Raw genomic sequence first — 13,025 nt, 5'->3', positions numbered from 1 at the left:
CGCGCCCCAAGGGGGATTCCTACTCCTAGTAGGAATCCATAGATTTCCCCCCTTCCCTAGTTGTTGTAGGAGAAGAAGGAAGGGGAAGAGGGAGAGAAGGACAGAGGGGGGCGCCACCCCTCCCTAGTCCTATTCGGACCAGCCCATGGGGGGGGCGCAACCACCCCATGAGGTCCTTCTATCCTTTCCCGTATGGCCCATTACTTCCCGGGCGAATTCCTGAAACTCTTCGGTACTCCGAAATATACCCGAATCACTCGGAACCTTTCCAATGTCCGAATATAGCCTTCCAATATATTGATCTTTACATCTCGACCATTTCGAGACTCCTTGACATGTCCGCCATCTCATCCGGGACTCCGAACAACCTTTGGTACATCAAATCACATAACTCATAATACAAATTGTCATCGAACGTTAAGCGTGCAGACCCTACGGGTTCGAGAACTATGTAGACATGACCGAGACACATCTCCGGTCAATAACCAATAGTGGAACCTGGATGCTCATATTGGCTCCTAAATATTCTACGAATATCTTTATCGGTGAAACCGCATAACAACATACGTTGTTCCCTTTGTCATCGGTATGTTACTTGCCCGAGATAAAAACATAAAGATCTTAACTTATTGAGCCGTGTTGTGGGAGGCCCGCATAGAAGTAGGATGGGTCAATCACCATGGCAATCCGTGATCCAATCGGATACGAAATAGTACCAACCGCGCAGTCCTGCCCCGATACGGTTTGAACCACGCGTCCAGGCATCAACTGATGGATCTGGGGAGCAACTGCAAGTTTGATGACATCCAAGAGACAACGACCACGAGGTGTACACGACCGAAGCGCTCTCCTTCGAGGTGCTGCTGTTGCAACACTCGCTGCGGGCAACCGCCGCGGCATACGCGGCCAGCATCATCCCACACGTCGGCGTGGCGGGTGCTCCACGCGACTCGGAGCTGGCGGCAGCGGTTGTAGAGACGCTGACAACGGTGGGCGCGCTGTCTGACAGCGGCCGCGGCTGCTCGATCTGCATGGACGACGACAAGATGGTGTGGAAGGAGACGCCATGCATGCGGGCACCCGTTCCACGGGAGGTGCATCGGGACGTGGCACAAGGCCAATTGGAGCTGCCCCATGTGCCACAATACCTGGACTGGATTACACCGTGCGCATCGTATGATATGCTGATGTGATGATTTCTAATAATACAAATTGGAGAGGAAACTCCCTTTACCAAAACAAAAGGAAAAGATGGGGGAGAGGGAAAAGAGGCGACCTGAGGCTGGCTACAGTGGTGGTATCTTAACCGGTATCATGCATTCAGGACTAGCAAACATGCTGATGTGGCAGGCAATTAAGGAAGAGAAAGAGAACATAGGTGATACCGTATTATAATAAATGTTACGCTATTATTTGTCATGCATTTCAATAAATAAGATGTTCTATTATACTAATTTAGGATACTATGCACTATGAGGATAGTATTATACTCTCTCCATCCTAGAAAGAGTGTATTTTCAATTTTGTTAGAAAGTCAAAAAATATGTTTGACCGTATTTATACGATACTATACCAACATTTATGCCATCAAATTAGTAGCATTAAATTCATGGTAAAATATATTTTCATTATATGCCTATTTGGTTTCACAAACATTGATATATTTTTACACAAATTCGCTCAAACATTGAGAGAGTTTGACTCTTCAACAAAGTTGAAAGTACACTCTTTCAAGAACAAAGTGAGTATACTAGTGTAATATGCATGATACTCCCTCAGTTTAGGTGCATAGGGCATAGCTACATCGGGCCCAAGGTGCATGGAGATTGGATGAAGGATATTAAATAAAAAAATCAATGACAAAAATGACACCTATTTGGCCTGCTTGGAAAATTGAGAGGAGTCAACCACTTCCCATATCATTAACTCCTAAGGCTTGTCATAGTGGGGAGTAACTTATACTAGTGTCATGCATATGACACTAGTCTAAATTACTATCTTTATAGTGCAAAGTAACATAGTAGTAGTGTCATAGACGGCTTCATTTATTAGCTTGTAGACTCATCTTATATTGGGAAGCGCTATGTTATAGTAACATATTATGTTACTACTTCTCATTAACTACTTGCCACATAAGCAAAAATTTCTCGAAATGCGTTATGTTACTCGCTAAGTTACTCCCACTATGACCAGCCTAATGCATCAGGCAATTAAAATAGCAGCATGCAAAATAAAAATTATTGATCACGAGGAATGCGGAACTCTTTTCATGCATGGTGATTTATATATTTGAAATATAATTTTTTTATTAGATGCTCTATGCACTTGGACGGCTTCCTAACCTCACTATAAGCTGAGGGAAGCAAAATCGAGTGGCTGACCGTATCAGGCCAGAAGGGACTCGTGGCGCGACGTGGGAGGACCGGCTGGGGTTGTTTCCCTACTCCAGACCGACTCTTCTTGGTAAAAAAAAAACACGCATGTACACTTGTTGTCCTACTCTACTCCCATCTCGATTCTCGAAAAAGGAAACAATACCCTATGCAGTCCGAGTCCGACACGGACATGTGGTTCTCGGTCGATTCACCCGAGACGTATCAGGCCAGACCACTACAATTACGCGCGTCTCTTCCCCAGACGTAGGCACAACTCCTCTCTCACAACTTCTGGGGCGGAACGCTAGCTAGCTTCATGTCGTCACTCGCCGTGGACACCGCCACCGACGACGATCTGCCGCTCGAGGAAGCAGACGGTGATGACTACATGCACGGGCTACCTGACCAGCATGAGGAACAGGAAGAACATCACGAAGAAGAAGAAGAAGAAGAAGATTACAACGAGAATAGCTTCCTGCAGCTTCACGAAGAAGAAATCCACGCGGACAACCAGTTAGCCACCGTCTGGATCTTGGTGGCGCGCGAGGCCCGTCTCTACAGTCTCGCAGAGCTACAAGAGGCCGACATAGTTCCTCCCCTCAGAATCACGGGTGCTCCGGACGACCCGGTGGTGGCCAAGGCGCTGAAGACAGTCGACGCGCCGGCAGACGAGCGCGACTGCCCGATTTGCCTGCAGGATGACGACAACGACGACGCAACGGCAGGGGCGGGTGCGTGGAAGGAAACGCCGTGCGGCCATCGGTTCCACGGGCGGTGCGTGGAGAAGTGGCTGCACGCGGAAGGGAGCTGCCCCATGTGCCGGTGCCAGGTGGTGACGAAGCCCACCAGGCCTGGCAGTAGTAGTGTTGCATCCCTGCGTTCAGCATTGGCGGATATCTTCGAGGCGTACGGCCAAGATGTTGTCACGGAGTTACAGCAGCAGTTGCCTCTCTAGGAGATTATTAATGCTGCTTTGGCTGGTTAAGTTCGTGATGACACACACACATATTTGTTAGATTGGCAAACAGCATAGGGAGATTATGTTGGGAAATATAATCGTATGTTTATTCAGATGTTCACATATGTTATTTATCATGTTCTATTAATTATGGTAATTACTCAGAAATGGAAGAAACAGATGTGGAAGTTCAGCACCTGAGATATGTTCTGGCAGAACCCTTATCAGTTTTCATGAAATTGGTGGCCAGAAGACTAGGGGCGACTAAGAGACTCGCGTAGGCCCCCGCATTGTTCAAGGGCTCGGTCAAGGGCTGCTTGGAAAATTGGAAAATTGGAAAATTGGTGACCAAATAATGGATGCAACACGTACGCAGACTGCTGCAGATTAAACCATTGATTGTCCTCAAGGAATAGACTAGGGGCGACTAAGAGACTCGCGTAGGCCCCCGCATCGCCCTCCCGCTCGGGCGACTCGGGCGGCACCCAAGCCGGTGCCGCCCGAGCCGCCCTGCCGCAGCTCTCTCCATCCCCTCCGCTGCCCATGGAGGAGGCCGCCAGGCTAAGCCCAGCTGATGCCGAAGGCGGAGGAGCTCCTTCCTCACACGGCGCGGGGTGGCGTGGGACATCTTGACAAGCGGGAGTGTGTTCCCCGGATCTGGGTCTCCATGACACCTCGGATTGCGGCGACGGGCCATCAGTCCTCGGATCAGCGACGGCGTGGAGGACCTGGTGGACAGGTTGGTGGCATGTGTGATTTGGCCTCCGATCAGATCTGATCTGGGCGATGCGGCCTGCTCATTGTGCGGTAGAAGAGATCGGTGATGGCCCGTGCACACGATGCTAGACGGAGGTTCTTCGAGTAGGGTGAAAACCTTGCTCTCAGCTAGTTGCCAAGGCCGGTGATGGCAGCGCTCTTCTGTTTCGTTCTTTTCTTGAAAGCATCACCGCGGAGAAGCTCTAGACCTGTATCCCCGATCGGATGAAGGCGGCGCTCTTGTGTCGTTCTCCCATTGTGGGTGTCTTTTTTGGAGGTGTGCATTGGCTCGAGGGACCACTGGGCGATTTCTGTGGTTGAACGGTGTTTCCAATGATGTATCGACGACATGGAGTCTCGGCAGCGTGGCGCTGGAGGGTCTCGGGGACGGATGCATGATGATGGACGCGCGCAGGGAGGTGGTGTTGTCTGGTGTCATGGTGGTGTCGACAACAGGCATGGCAAGATAGATGTGTCGGTACCTGTTTTGAAGATGGATCGATGGAAGATGGTGGCGGCGGTGTCTACAGCGTGCGCATTTGGTGCTCACTGAGAGTGTGCTGGACCGTTGTGTGCCCTAGACCCGACGATTGCAACTTGGTTGAGGTCTTCGGTTATAGATGTGGGGCTTTTGTGTGAGGTCTGGGCAGGCGACCCTGACAATATGCATTCCTTAATCAAGTTGATAAGAGTAGCGACAGATGTTGGCAAGATGATGGTTTTAGACTTATTGATGTATTACTTAGTAAGGTTTTGATGAATAATCAATAAAATGGCTGCATGCATGGCCCTCATGCAGAGACCGGGGGTCAAGCTCCTTTTCAAAAGAAGAAAAAAACGTAAGCAGACTGCTGGATATATTATTTCGACTGAAAGCACTTGATCATATGCAATGAACATCGTTCGAACAAATGATAAATACATTTCAATACACTATGAACTTATTCGGCACATTTGTCAAACACACAATGCGTTTTTCCATGTACACTATGAACATTTTTGACCTGCCATGAATAGTTTTCTATACAGGATGAACAATTTCAAATACATTCGGTAAAATGAATTTACATTTTAATTCTTATTAAACCTGTTTTAACAAATACTATTTTACCATTGTTTTTAATAAAGTAATAATAAAAGAGAAGAAGATCTTAACATATTGAGAGGCCCATATAGAAGTAGCATGGGCCGATCAGTCTGCAACCATCGTTGCCACTCCGATACGAAACAGTAATCCGTGTTTCTACCCTAAAAAAAAGTAATCCGTGTTTCTTTCAAAAACAAGAAAGCCAATCCCTGCAGTCCTCCGGCCCCGACACGGTTTGGCAAGGATTAATACCAATACAACCGCGGGCGCGTCCAGGCATCAACCGGTGGATCTGCGGAGCAACTGCGAGCTTGATGGTGTCGCTTGGCATGGACATCGGCGAAGACTACCTGCATCTGCCGCGAGACAGCGACCACGACGAGTACACGACCGAAGCGCTCTCCTCCTTGGAAGCGCTTCTGTTCCTATCCTCGCGGCCGCCAGGCGCCGCGGCATACGCCGCCGACATCATCCCACGCGTCCGCGTGGCGGGTGCTCCACGCGACTCGGATGTGGCCGCGGCGGTGGCTGGGGCGCTGCCGACGGTGGATGCGCCGTCCGACGGCCGCGGCTGCCCGATCTGCATGGAAGACGGCCAGTTGGTGTGGAAGGAGACGCCGTGCGGGCACCAGTTCCACGGGAGGTGCGTCGAGACGTGGCTCAAGGCCAAGGGGAGCTGCCCCATGTGCCGGCGCCAGGTGGTGACGATGCCGATGCCGAGCAGTTCATGGAGGATTCTCAGGAGTGGTAGGCGCTTGCCCTCTTCCTGATGCTCAGCTCTAGGCAAAGATGGCAATTCACAATGAAATTAGGCCGGGGGCGAGAAATCATTGCATCCGAAATATTGGATGCATCACATCCGATACAGTTTCCACTTGAAAATTACCTACTTGTGGGCTGTGGCCTTGCCGCTAAAACAGGATTTAACGGTGCATCGGTAATGCATTTTCAACCCTCCATCTCTAGTATTTTGCTCATACCTATAGTCTATAGACTTCAAGTGGTCTTTCATATTCTCTTCCATACCCACCCGTATCTTGCACCTCTGGCTAATCCGTACACAGCAATCGCGTCTCCGTCCTCACGTGTGCTGTGTTGTCTTGCTAGGTGATCGCAAGCTCTCAACTACAGCTGTATGTGATGGGACATACAAAATTATATTTGTAATTCGCTTTATTTTGGAGACACAACACAAATGCAGTTATTATCTTGTTTAGTAGCTATGGCAATGGCAGAGAGAGCAAAACCTGAATCTTTTTAACTGTTTATATCTGCAACACTGTTGTTTTGTAGTATCAAATCAATCTATGTCTTCCGTTTGGCACCTAGAAAATATGGATTGTAATCTTTCATGAACTTGTAAGGATCACCAGTTCACCGCGTGTAACGTGTCTAGTATTTTTCTTCTTTCTGTACTTGCTCTAAATAGACACAAATAGTATGTGATAGGATTATGTCAGTAGCCCAGAATGCATATAATGAGAGACACAATGAAAGTTTGAAGGCCTGAACTTCTAAGTTGTTATTTCACTACACTTTACACAATGGTATGTTCTATTTAGTTGTCATTAGGTGGAAACATAGTTTTAAATAGCCCGCTATAGCCTTTTCAGCAGGGTGCTACTAAATGGTCGCCTTCATAAATAGCCCGCTATAGCTGATTTGGAGGCTCGTCGCTATTTTCCATATCCCGCTATTTAAAACATTGGGTAGAACTGGACAAGCCAGCAAGCCGGCTGAGCGAGGAGTTATACTTTGACAGGGAAAAACCATGCTGAAGATGGTAGGGGAGCAGGCACCAACCGGGAGATCATCCCATTTCTAATGTTTCTACCCACCGGAATCATGAACAACATGAGGGTGGTTTTTCAGCTCCCAGGTACCTAGGCACCCTCTATAAACATTAAAATCAGAATATGTAGGAGCCAATATGAGCATCCAGGTTCCGCTATTGGTTATTGACCGGAGATGTGTCTCGGTCATGTCTACATAGTTCCCGAACCCGTAGAGTCTGCAGACTTAACGTTCGATGACGATTTGTATTATGAGTTATGTGCTTTGATGTATCAAAGGTTGTTCGGAGTCCCGGATGGGATCACGTACATGATGAGGAGTCTCAAAATGGTCAAGACGTAAAGATCGATATATTGGAAGGCTATATTCGGACATAGGAATGGTTTCGAGTGATTTGGGCATTTTTCGGAATACCGGAGAGTTACGAGAATTTGCTGGGGAAGTAATGGGCCTTAATGGGCCATACGGGAAAGGAGAGAAGGGCCTCAAGGGGTGGCTGCGCTCGCCCCCATGGGCTGGTCCGAATTGGACTAGGGAGGGGGCGGCGCCCCCCTCTTTCCTTCTCCCCCTCTTCCCCTTCCTTCTTCTCCTACTCCAACTAGGGAAGGGGGGAAACCTACTCCTACTAGGAGTAGGAATCCCCCTTGGGGCACGCCATAGAGAGGGTCGGCCCTTCCCTCCTCCACTCCTTTATATACGGGGGAGGGGGGCACCCCATAGACACACAACTTGATCATTGATCTCTTAGCCATGTGTGGTGCCCCCCTCCACAATAATCCACCTCGGTCATATCGTCGAAGAGCTTAGGCGAAGCCCTGCGCCGGTAGCTTCATCATCACCGTCATCATGCCGTCGTGCCGATGAAGCTCTCCTTCGACACTCAACTGGATCAAGAGTTCGTGGGACGTCATCAAGCTGAACGTGTGTTGATCGCGGAGGTGCCGTACTTTCGGTACTAGGATCAGTCGGATCATGAAGACGTACGACTACATCAACCGCGTTATCATAACGCTTCCGCTTACGGTCTACGAGGGTACGTGGACAACACTCTTCCCTCTTGTTGCTATGCATCACCATGATAGATCTTGCATGTGCATAGGAATTTTTTTGAAATTACTGTGTTCCCCAACAATTGCTTGCAAGGCTTATAGTGATGTGCATTACCGAGAGGGCCCAGAGATAGCTCTCCAACAATTGGAGTGACAAATCCTAATCTCGATCTATTCCAACTCAACAAACACCATCGGAGACACCTGTAGAGCATCTTTATAATCACCCAGTTATGCTGTGACGTTTGATAGTCAGAGGAGTTGCATAATCTCATAGTCAGAGGAACATGTATAAGTCTTGATGAAAGCAATAGCAATAAAACTAAACGAGCATTTATGCTAAGCTAATGGATGGGTCTTGTCCATCACATCATTCTCTAATGATGTGATCACGTTCATCAAATGACAACACATGTCTATACTCAGGAAACTTAACCATCTTTGATTAACGAGCTAGTCAAGTAGAGGCATACTAGGAACACTATGTTTTGTCTATGTATTCACACATGTACTAAGTTTCCGGCTAATACTATTGTAGCATGAATAATAAACAAATAAATGGATGGCTGACCGGCGGCAGCCTTGGCATTGATTCCCCACATGAAATCGAGGCGATGAGGATGACGAGGCGCGGGGGTCGCTGACTCGGCGGGTCCGTCGTTCTTTCGCACCAAAAATGATTGCCCCGGTGCCCCCTAGCGCGCCGGGTTCGACCTGGGTCCGCCGGCGCCAGTTTCGGGCCAAACCGGCGAAAATTGGGCTCCTGGAAACACGACTGGGCCGTTTTTTCACCGCCGGTGCTAAAAAATGGCCTTGGGGAGGCCTGTTGGGGGCGCGGCTGGAGATGCTCTAACGACCAACACCAAGGAGTATGCCATCAATGTGCGCCTCCATACCGAGAACCGGGAGACTGCAGCAACAACACCCACTTGCTTGGCAGCCTTTCATTCGCCATTAATCAGGAGTTGTCTAAATCAGGAGGTGGCATCGGCCTAGCCAACATGAACATTGACCAGAAGCTCCTCCACAAGGATGATCCTCAAACACATTGCTGCTGAGTTCTACCACCTACACCGTCGAAGAGTGCCACTGAATGGAGTAAGCTTCCAGAACAAGAGGTTCGCACATTACTAGTTGCGTCAATTACCATTGGACGTAGGCGCAGGTGATCGTCAACAGAGACATGTAGTCGAAGGTACCACACAACCACCACGAGGGGAGGGAGGAAGGACGCAGATGCAGCTTCGTGACTGGAAAACTACGAGAATCCCCTAGCAGACACAGAGGTCCAGAGCACGAAAGGACGGTGCAAGCCAAGACTATAAAACAAGTCTGAGGCGGCACATCCATCGAGACTTGGATGGTAACCCGACGATCCAAGGTGACACATAGTAGTGTCAAAGAAACCGACGTTGCCATATTTGGATGATGAGATATCGTATTTTCACCCGGAGACCATCCAACCGTAGTTCAAAGTACCGGCCTGGTGATCGAACTTGTGACACCGTCAATTTAGGTTTTTACCTATTGGATCGCCGGTTCGCCGGTTCGTTTGGTAGTTTTTAAGCGACGAAAATATGTGAAAATAGGTCAAATATATTATGTTTTTATTCCTAACAGCTAAGTTCGATGGGCATCTAACAAAGAGGGGTATTTTCAATGTTAGATGGGCTTACTACAAACAATGGGAAGACTGCTATATTAACAACGACCCAAATGTAGCGGCCCAGGGGGATCTTCCCCGCATCCGGTTTGGAGAAAAATCTAGAGTATGAGGCTACCTAGGAAAATTAAAATATTCATCTGGTGTTGTTTACACAATGCAATTCCCTGCTTATGTGTCCTACCAAATCGTCATATTGGTACCACATCCCAATGCCCGAAATGTGAATCTGAAGCTAAGGACATAGCGCATGCTTTGTTCAAATATGATAGGGCACGTTCGGTCTGGGAGGCACTGGGCCGAGGAGGTTAATTGACAAGGCGGTAAAGGTTGATCTATCAGGCTCCATGATCATTGACTTATTGCTATTTGACCCGGCAATCCAAGGGGCATATATGGATCTGGTCCAACTTTCAGAGATTGTGGCAGGTACCTGCTGGTACTTATGGTGGCAGAGGCGATGCATTATCAAAGTAGAGAATGTCCTAACACCAGTACCTACGGGGCGATCAATTCAGGCTTTGGTGTTGAACTTCGTCAGGGTTGTAGGAAACCAACAACACCCCCATGCCTAAATCAATGGAGAAGGGAGATGTTGGGCCAGACTATTCTAAACGTTGATCCTTCTTTTTCCGAAGCCGGATTTACAGTGTCTTGTGGTGCAGTGACCCGGGATTATAGCGTGGCATTTTTGGCAGCGACAAGAACAAAATTAGTGCATGTTCCTGATGACGTTTCCACGTAGACCGCAACATTGTATGAAGGTTTGAAGCTGGTCAAACGGTTCGGATGCAACAATGTCCTCATACAAATGGATAATATCAAAATGGTTCAAGCTCTTAACCAAGACAAAGGAAACTCTATGGTTGCAGCCCCTATTCTAGAAGACTGTCATCAAGATTTAAGTGAGTTTGGGAAGGCTTGTGTCGAGTTTTGTAATAGGAAATCTTATATACTAGCACATGAGCTATCTAGATGGGGTCGTGAAAACCAACCTTCGGTTTGGTTTGATTCACCCACGGAGTTCATCATTAAATTTCTTACACACAATGTAGTTGTAGTTTGAGTTTAATAAAACAAGCCATGATGGCCTTCCCCTAAAAGAAACTTGGATGGGCAAGTTGGTTGTTTGACCAAATTGGGGACGTCGACCTGCTTCCTAGCGCCCATGGATCGATCCCCAGCGGCCACAATTATTTTTCATCTTTCCCGGTGATTCTAGCGTGTACTGCCGGTTTTCGTTTTTCTTCCGGTTTGAGCACAAAACTGGCTGGTTCGATCGGTTTTGTCCTGTCCATTTGCAGAACGGTTGAATTAGCTTATATAACCATTGAGGTTGCCAGTTCCGGTTTTTCCTGTCCGATATCAGTCCGGTCTAGTTTTTAAAACTATGCATCCAACCCTAGAGTGAGAGTGTTGGCAAAACTCAATAGCTAGGCCTCCAAGGAGGTTTACAATGCCCGAAACCTGCGATGATCGGCCCAAATACAATGTTAGGAGAAGTTTTCTTCAGGGGGATCACATGTCTAGAATGCCACCGTAGTGGCACGAACACATCACCACGATGGTAACACATTAACCCCGGCGCCTCCGTCTAGGCTAGCTACCGCATGCATACTTCTCAAGAAGGCACCCAATACATGTACACATTGTCAACAATGATGTCCACTCCACGGTCACCTCTAGTTGGCGACAAAACCAACAAGGTTGTAGCGATGGATGGACAACTAACGGAGCCCACTAGCAGAGAGACTGCAAGGGATGGGTCACCATTGCTACAAGGGTGGCCAGATCTCATGTTAGCGGTCAAACATCTGACATTGATGCCCGAAGCAGCATGCTAGAGTCCTGATCTATGACTCACTCAAATGCACCAGATGCATGGTAATTGGCAGTTTGATTAGAAGCACCGATATGATAAGGGGGGGGGGGCAACCAGAGGAGGAAGAAGATGAGAGACTAGGTTGAAGAGAGAAGAGTTGGGTGTCATTTCAGTCGCGATCGGATGCATGCCTCTTTCCTTCTCCCGGGTATTTGTAGGTGGCAGTGCTAGGTCTTTCACATATAGGCTCGCCTTTTTCCCGAGTCGATGTGATGGACCAAAGTGCATTCCCACGGATGGACGTGTTAGGAAATGTTCTTAAGGCTTGATAAAATGCAAGATGCTTAGTAAAACTAGACGATGCCCCGCACGGTTGTTGTGGTATCCTTATTAAAAAAATATGGATAAATGCTAGAGTACTTGAAAAAATTGGCTGGTAGAAGACCATAATTAATGTGAATCAAATATAAAGTGTAGAATAAAAAACAATCAAATATAACGCAAAATAAAATAAAAAATCATTAATTTAAGCAAATGGAAAAAAAGGCAAAAGGAAAAGAAAAAAAGGATAAAATCGGAGAAAACCAAACACAGAAGACGCAGAACAACAGGTAAACAAGAAAGTTAATAGGCACAACAAGGTTGTTTTCCCACTTGGTTAGATGGTGTGAACCTCCAACAGGAGGTTAAGAGTTTGAATCTCACTTCACGCACCTAGTTTTGGAAGGTTAATGAAAAGGAAAAAAAGAATCAAGGAACGTCCGGCATATACATTCCAGCGGGCGACCGACACCATTCATACGATTCGTGGCAATGTTGTACCGGAGTGGGGCTCTTTTGACGTTTCTCTAAGCAACTCACATTGTACAAGGCCTAACATGACAACGCACGGAGCGGGTACCCACATGAATAGCGAAAAAGGTACATCAACATCATAAATGTTTCACCCCTGCATAATGGGAGAATAATTATTGTGTGATATACTATGGAACATTTACAATCAGCCAAAACAAATTCGTCCCATCAAGTTCATGTCCAATGCAAGAGGTTTCCCATGCTTCCACCATGGACCCATTGTTTATTAGTTCTCCCCATTTGCTTGGAAGCACTAATGAATCAGTATATAAAACTAAGTAGGAACCGCACATGTGAACAAGAAAAAATGACAGTTACCTTTGCAACTCAAACTAGCTAGCAAAAAATCTCTACAAGGTAGCATCACGTGGTAGCAACATACATTCCATGGATATCGCAAAATAAAAAATCTCTTAGGTACTAACCCTTAGGGATAATGCTCCCTCAGTTGAAATGTAGACGATGTGCATCAGTTGGTTACTAACCCTTAGGTACAACAAAGCAGTTGGTTACTGCAAGTCAGGATGTGCATCCTCACCAATATTAATAGCATGAAAAATAACGAAAAAAGACGATAGTGCTAGACTACGCCTTCCAACGGTGCGACTTAGGATTTGCTTCATGCAATTGATCATTGAGTTCCCAATGTCTCTCAAGCTCAGAACT

The sequence above is a fragment of the Triticum urartu genome, chromosome 7 (assembly GCF_003073215.2).
Source record: "Triticum urartu cultivar G1812 chromosome 7, Tu2.1, whole genome shotgun sequence".
In the NCBI taxonomy this organism is placed as follows: Eukaryota; Viridiplantae; Streptophyta; class Magnoliopsida; order Poales; family Poaceae; genus Triticum; species Triticum urartu.
Note: the sequence above shows the minus strand (reverse complement) of the source record.